The sequence below is a fragment of the Cetorhinus maximus genome, chromosome 11, assembly GCF_964194155.1.
Source record: "Cetorhinus maximus chromosome 11, sCetMax3.hap1.1, whole genome shotgun sequence".
In the NCBI taxonomy this organism is placed as follows: Eukaryota; Metazoa; Chordata; class Chondrichthyes; order Lamniformes; family Cetorhinidae; genus Cetorhinus; species Cetorhinus maximus.
In genome coordinates, this window is record NC_135889.1 from 63,308,133 (window position 1) to 63,314,132 (window position 6,000).

Below are 6,000 nucleotides of genomic sequence, written 5' to 3' on the forward strand. Positions count from 1 at the left end.
TTCCCCTCTAAGTCCCTCACCATCCTGACTTGGAAATATATCGCTGTTCCTTCAATGTCACTGGGTCAAAATCCTGGAACTTGCTTCCTAACAGCACTGTGGGTGTACCTACACCACATGGGCTGCAGCGGTTCAAGAAGGCAGCTCACCACCACCACCTTCTCAAGAGCAACTAGGGATGGGTAATAAATGCTGACCCAGCCAGCGAAGCCCACATTCCATGAATGAATAAAAAATAATAAAGAGCTGTGGGGGAATGTAAAGTGTTAACATCAGGAGCACCTGATACTGATATAATTGTAGCTTATGTAATTATGATGCAATCTCATGATTATGTAACTGAGATCTGGAGAGAAGTAGTACAACCTCATGTAGAGTTACTGAGATGTATATAGATCTGTAAATAAATAGGAATGGCTTTATGAATTACAGACTAGAGTTGCTTTCTTAGGGAAACAGATGAATTCTAAAGCAACTCCATCTGGACCCCAAACTCAAGACAAAACAGAAGAAATAAATAGAAGGGTATGTTGATGGGATTAGAAGGGTGGGAGGAGGCTTGTGTAGAGCATAAACACTGGCAACGGGCTTCTTGGTTGAATGGCCCTTTTCTGTGCAGTACATATATTATATATTCAAATCCTCCTGTAGCTTATCTTGTTTAGCCTTGGAGTTTGCCACACTCATTAGCTTTGTATCATCTTCAAATTTAGCCAGTGCTTGTGACTCCTAGCTCCAAATCATTTATAAAGATATTGAACTAAAGCAGACCCAAAACTGACCACTTCTGTGAAATCCCTTGACTAACATTCTGCCAGGCAGTTAATGCATATTCTACTAGTCCTTGGGCTCTGTTAACCAACTACATGTTAAAAGTAGAATATTTCTAACAGTTTGCACTCTATTTTGAGTAAAAGTGTTTCAAGACAAATTGTATCAGCAACCTTACTGAAATCCAAATACACCATGTCCATTGCTTTACTCTATCATTGTTCTCTGTCACACCCTTAAAGGAAACTAGTAATTTAGATTGGCAATTCCTCCCCCTTCATGAACCCGTACTGTCTTTTATTTTACTTCTATCCAATGTTTCTTTAATAAGGGCTCCTATAACGTTAAACACAATGAACATCAAACTCATTGGTCAGCAGTTTCCTGTGTCACTTTTGCTTTTTTTTAAAAAAAACATTGGGCTAACATCTGTCGTTTGTCAGTCCCCAGTAACCTTTCCAATATTCAGTGATTTCTGAAAGATTAATGCCATAGCTCCTGCAATTTTCTCCCTTATTTCTTAAAGAATGCTCAGATGCACCTTATTGGGCTTCTGAGATTTAGTCAACTTAAGTTTGCACAGATACTCAGCAGCCAGACTGGTAGTAACAAGGATAGTGTCACAACTTATCTTATAGCTCCATTCCAAATCAAATAGGTTAACTACTTATCTTCTGCTCAGTAAAAATGAGGAGAAAAAAGTAATTATTTAGCACTCTCGCAAAACGTGTAACACCAGTTACCATGCCCTCACCCGATCCCAATTTAAGTCGCTTGACTCCATCTCTTGTTTTCTTTTTCTGTTAACATAACTAAAAACAACTTGTAAATTCAAAAACGGTGATTGTCACTTTGATGCTCTTTTTATACTCCGGGTATGCCTTCTGACATTGAATCTGTCTTAATTTTATGCTTCATGGCTTAGATGCTATTTTTCTCCCTTGTGCCTGCAGCCCTTGCAATGCAAGATGTAGTCATGGAAAAAAAACAGATTAGTTTTATCCGTGCATTGGAGGAACATGTGGTGACATAGAGATATCACTCACTACTAGTGAGCATATTTTTGTGTTCCTACTATTAAAAGAGAGAAGTACAACAATGTCTTAGTGGTACAGCTGGTTAAAATACTATTTCCCCTCCCCTAGGGACCTGAATTCAAATTCAGCCCAGATCAATTAGAGAGCCACCAAGTGCAGGGACCTAACATAAAATCAGCGTGAACAGTCTCATTCCAGTTCCCAGTGGATATAATCCCACAACTCAAACTGTTATAATTTGAGATAGATTGATGTAAAATTGGCAATCACACCCCAAGAGGCGACAAGGACAACTGTTGAAGAAAACAGAAAAGTCAATGACTGTAGTTAGGATATATTGTTGAGTTCAGTTCAAGAATGTTAATGTACAGCTGGCAGTGCTATATTTGACTGGGAACTGTAAATGGAAACAAATTTGACAACGTTCCATTTTATTCCATTTGAAAACTTTAGCTGCATTGAGAACAAAAATTCAACAATTTATCCTTTGCAAGTCTGTTAGCCATTTCCTAAAACAGGAGATGCACTAAAACTAAGTAGGTCAGCTCATTCTCAAAATATCCAGTGAGGAAGTATCTAATCCTTTTTCATATCCCATAAAATTACTACATTGGTGGAATTTGAAACTGAATTTATGGCGAACTGTATTAACATGATAAGCACAAGACAATCTAATTTTAAAGAAAAATTCTCTAATCAGACAATTGAGTGTTATTGCTCTTCGGACTAGACAGAGCACTTATGTTACATGCTGTCAAATTAATCCTAAGCAAGTTGCCAGGAATGAGAAATGGAAAAAGGGACAACAAAGGATTGCTTCAAGCTCTTCAATGTTAACTGGAGAACAAAGTAGCCCATCCATGATCTGTCAGATTGTGTGGCAGTGATCATGGACTTGAAGGCAGTGGCAACAACAACTTATATTTATACACCGCCTTTAAAGTAAAACATCCCAAGGCACTTCACATATGCATTATAAAACAAATTTTGACAGAGCCACGTAAGGATTAGGTCAGATGACCAAAAGTTTGGTCAAAGAGGCAGCTTGTAAGAAGCGTTTTGAAAGAGAGTGTCTTAAAAGGTGGCAAAGAAACAAAGCTGGGCACTGAGATATTTAAAAAGAACCGGCGGAGAGAGTGCCGGCGCCTCGCCCTCCCATACTCCGGAGGATTTGACTCTTGGCCGGCTGCGGCCTGTATCAGCGCCGACACCCCGACCTAAAATACAGCCCCGCTCCATAAATGAAAGATGAGGCCAGTGGGCCTAATGCCAGAATCACAATGCCTGACATAGCACAGCCGAGAGCTCTCCTGAATCCATCCCGTAACCACTATCACTGACCTGAACAATCCACACGTCCCCCGTCACCGCTTCAACCGTAACAACTAAACAAGATGGAGCCGGAACCGGAACTGCAGCCGTCACTTCCGGCCAGCTGAGTAAAGGGGGCAGACACAATGAGAGACAGGGAGAAGGAGGCACAAGGTAAAAAACGAGATAGCAAACCAGTACAGAGAAACACATAGATATAAAACGAATACAGAGAATCATATAGATATAAGTGCATCACGGAGAGTCACACAGATATAAAACCAGCACAGAGGATCACATAGATATAAACCCAGCACAGAGAGTCACATAGATATAAAACCAGCACAGTCACATAGATATAAAACCAGTACAGAGAGTCATATACATATAAAACCGGCACAGAGAGTTGTATCAATATAAAACCAGCACAGAGTCACGTAGATATAAAACCAGCATAGAGTTTCATAAACATATAAAATCAGCACAGAGAGTCACACAGACATAAGACCAGCACAGAGTCACATAGATATAAAACCAGCACAGAGTTTCATAAGGATATAAAATCAGCACAGAGAGTCACACAGATATAAAACCAGCACAGAGAGTCACACAGACATAAGACCAGCACAGAGTCACATAGATATAAAACCAGCACAGAGTTTCATAAGGATATAAAATCAGCACAGAGAGTCACACAGATATAAAACCAGCACAGAGAGTCACACAGATATAAAACCAGCTCAGAGTCACAGAGATATAAAACCAGTACAGAGAGTTCAATAGAAATAAAACCAACACAGACAGTCATATAGACATAAAACCAGCACAGATTCATATAGAGGTAAAACCAGCACAGAGTCACATAGATATAAACCCAGTACAGAGTCACATAGATATAAAACCAGCACAGAGAGTCACATAGCTATAAACCCAGTACAGAGAGTCACATAGATATAAAACCAGTACAGAGAGTCAAATAGCTATAAACCCAGTACAGAGAGTCACATAGATATAAAACCAGCAGTCATATAGATATAAAATCAGCACAGAGTCTCAGAAAGATTTAAAATCAGCACAGAGAGTCACATTGATATAAAATCAGCACAGAGAGTCACCTAGATATAAAACCAGCAAAGTCATATAGATATAAAACCAGCACAGCGTCATAAAGATATGAAATCAGTACAGAGAGTCACATAGATATAAACCCAGCACAGAGAGTCACATAGAAATAAAACCCGCACAGAGTCATTTAGATATAAACCCAGTACAGATAGTCATATAGATATAAAACCAGCACAGAGTGTCATAAATATATAAAATCAGCGCATAGAGTCACATAGATATAAACCCAGTACAGAGTCACATAGATATAAAACAAGCAGTCACATGGATATAAAACCAGTACAAGGAGCCATATACATATAAAACCAGCAAAGTCATATTTATATAAAACCAGTACAGAGAGTCACATACATGTAAAACCTGCACAGAGTGTCATATAGACATAAAACCAGCAAAGAGTCACATAGATGTAAAACCAGCCCAGAGAGCCATATAGATATAAAACCAGCAAATTCATATAGATATAAAACCAATACAGAGAGTCACATAGATGTAAATCCTGCACAGAGAGTCATATAGACATAAAACCAGCACAGAGTGAAATAGATGTAAAGCCAGCACAGAGAGCCGTATAGATATAAAACGACCAAAGTCATATAGATATAAAACCAGTACAAAGAGTCACGTAGACATAAAACCAGCACAGAGCCACATAGATATATAACCAGTACAGTGAGTCATATAGATATATAACCAGCAAAGTCATATAGTTATAAATCCAGTACAGAGAGTCACATAGATGTAAACCAGCACAGAGAGCCGTCTAGATTTAAAACCAGCACAGAGAGTCACATAGACATAAAACCAGCACAGAGTCACATAGATGTAAAACCAGCACAGAGAGGCATATAGATATAAAACCACCAAAGTCATATAGATATAAAACCACCAAAGTCATATAGATATAAATCCAGCACAGTGAGTCACATAGATATAAAACCAGCACAGAGTCTCATAGATATAAAACCAGCACAGAGTTTCATAAAGATATAAAATCAGCACAGAGAGTCACATTGATATAAAACCAGCACAGAGAGTCACACAGATATAAAACCAGCACCGTCACACAGATATAAAACCAGCACAGTCACATCGATATAAACCCAGTACAGAGAGTCACATAGATGTAAAACCAGTACTGAGAGTCGTATAGGTATAAAACCAGTACAGAGAGTCATATAGATATGAAACCAGCACTGTCACATAGATATAAAGCCATCACAGAGTCACATAGATATAAACCCTGTACAGATAGTCACATAGATATGTAACGAATACAGAGAATCATATAGATGTAAATGCATCACGGAGAGTCACACAGATATAAAACCAGCACAGAGGATCACATAGAGCTAAAAGCAGTACAAGGAGTCACGTATATAAAACAGCACAGAGGGTCACACAGATATAAATCAAGTACATAGAGTCACGTATGCATAAAAGGAACAGAGAGTCACAGAAATATAAAACCAGTACAGAGTCACATTGAAATAAAGGGAGTACAGAGAGTCACATACACATAAACCAGTATAGAGAGACACAGATATAAAACAAGTACAGAGTCACAGAGATATAAAACCAGTACAGAGAGTTCAATAGAAATAAAACCAACACAGACAGTCATATAGACATAAAACCAGCACAGATTCATATAGAGGTAAAACAAGCACAGAGTCACATAGATATAAACCCAGTACAGAGAGTCACATAGATATAAAACCAGCACAAAGAGTCATATAGCTATAAACCCAGTACA

General features: G+C 38.5%; 1 protein-coding gene across 1 annotated transcript in view; it reads right to left on the minus strand.

Annotated features, from left to right (window-relative positions):
- LOC144686640 (cytoplasmic dynein 1 intermediate chain 2-like) overlaps window positions 1-3,256 on the minus strand; it is a 95,044-nt gene extending 91,788 nt beyond the window's left edge. Inside the window, exon 1 of the mRNA XM_078552104.1 lies at window positions 3,150-3,256. The gene's annotated coding sequence lies outside the window, so the exon portion shown is untranslated. The remainder of the gene's footprint in view (window positions 1-3,149) is intronic.
- Window positions 3,257-6,000: the final 2,744 nt, after the last annotated feature.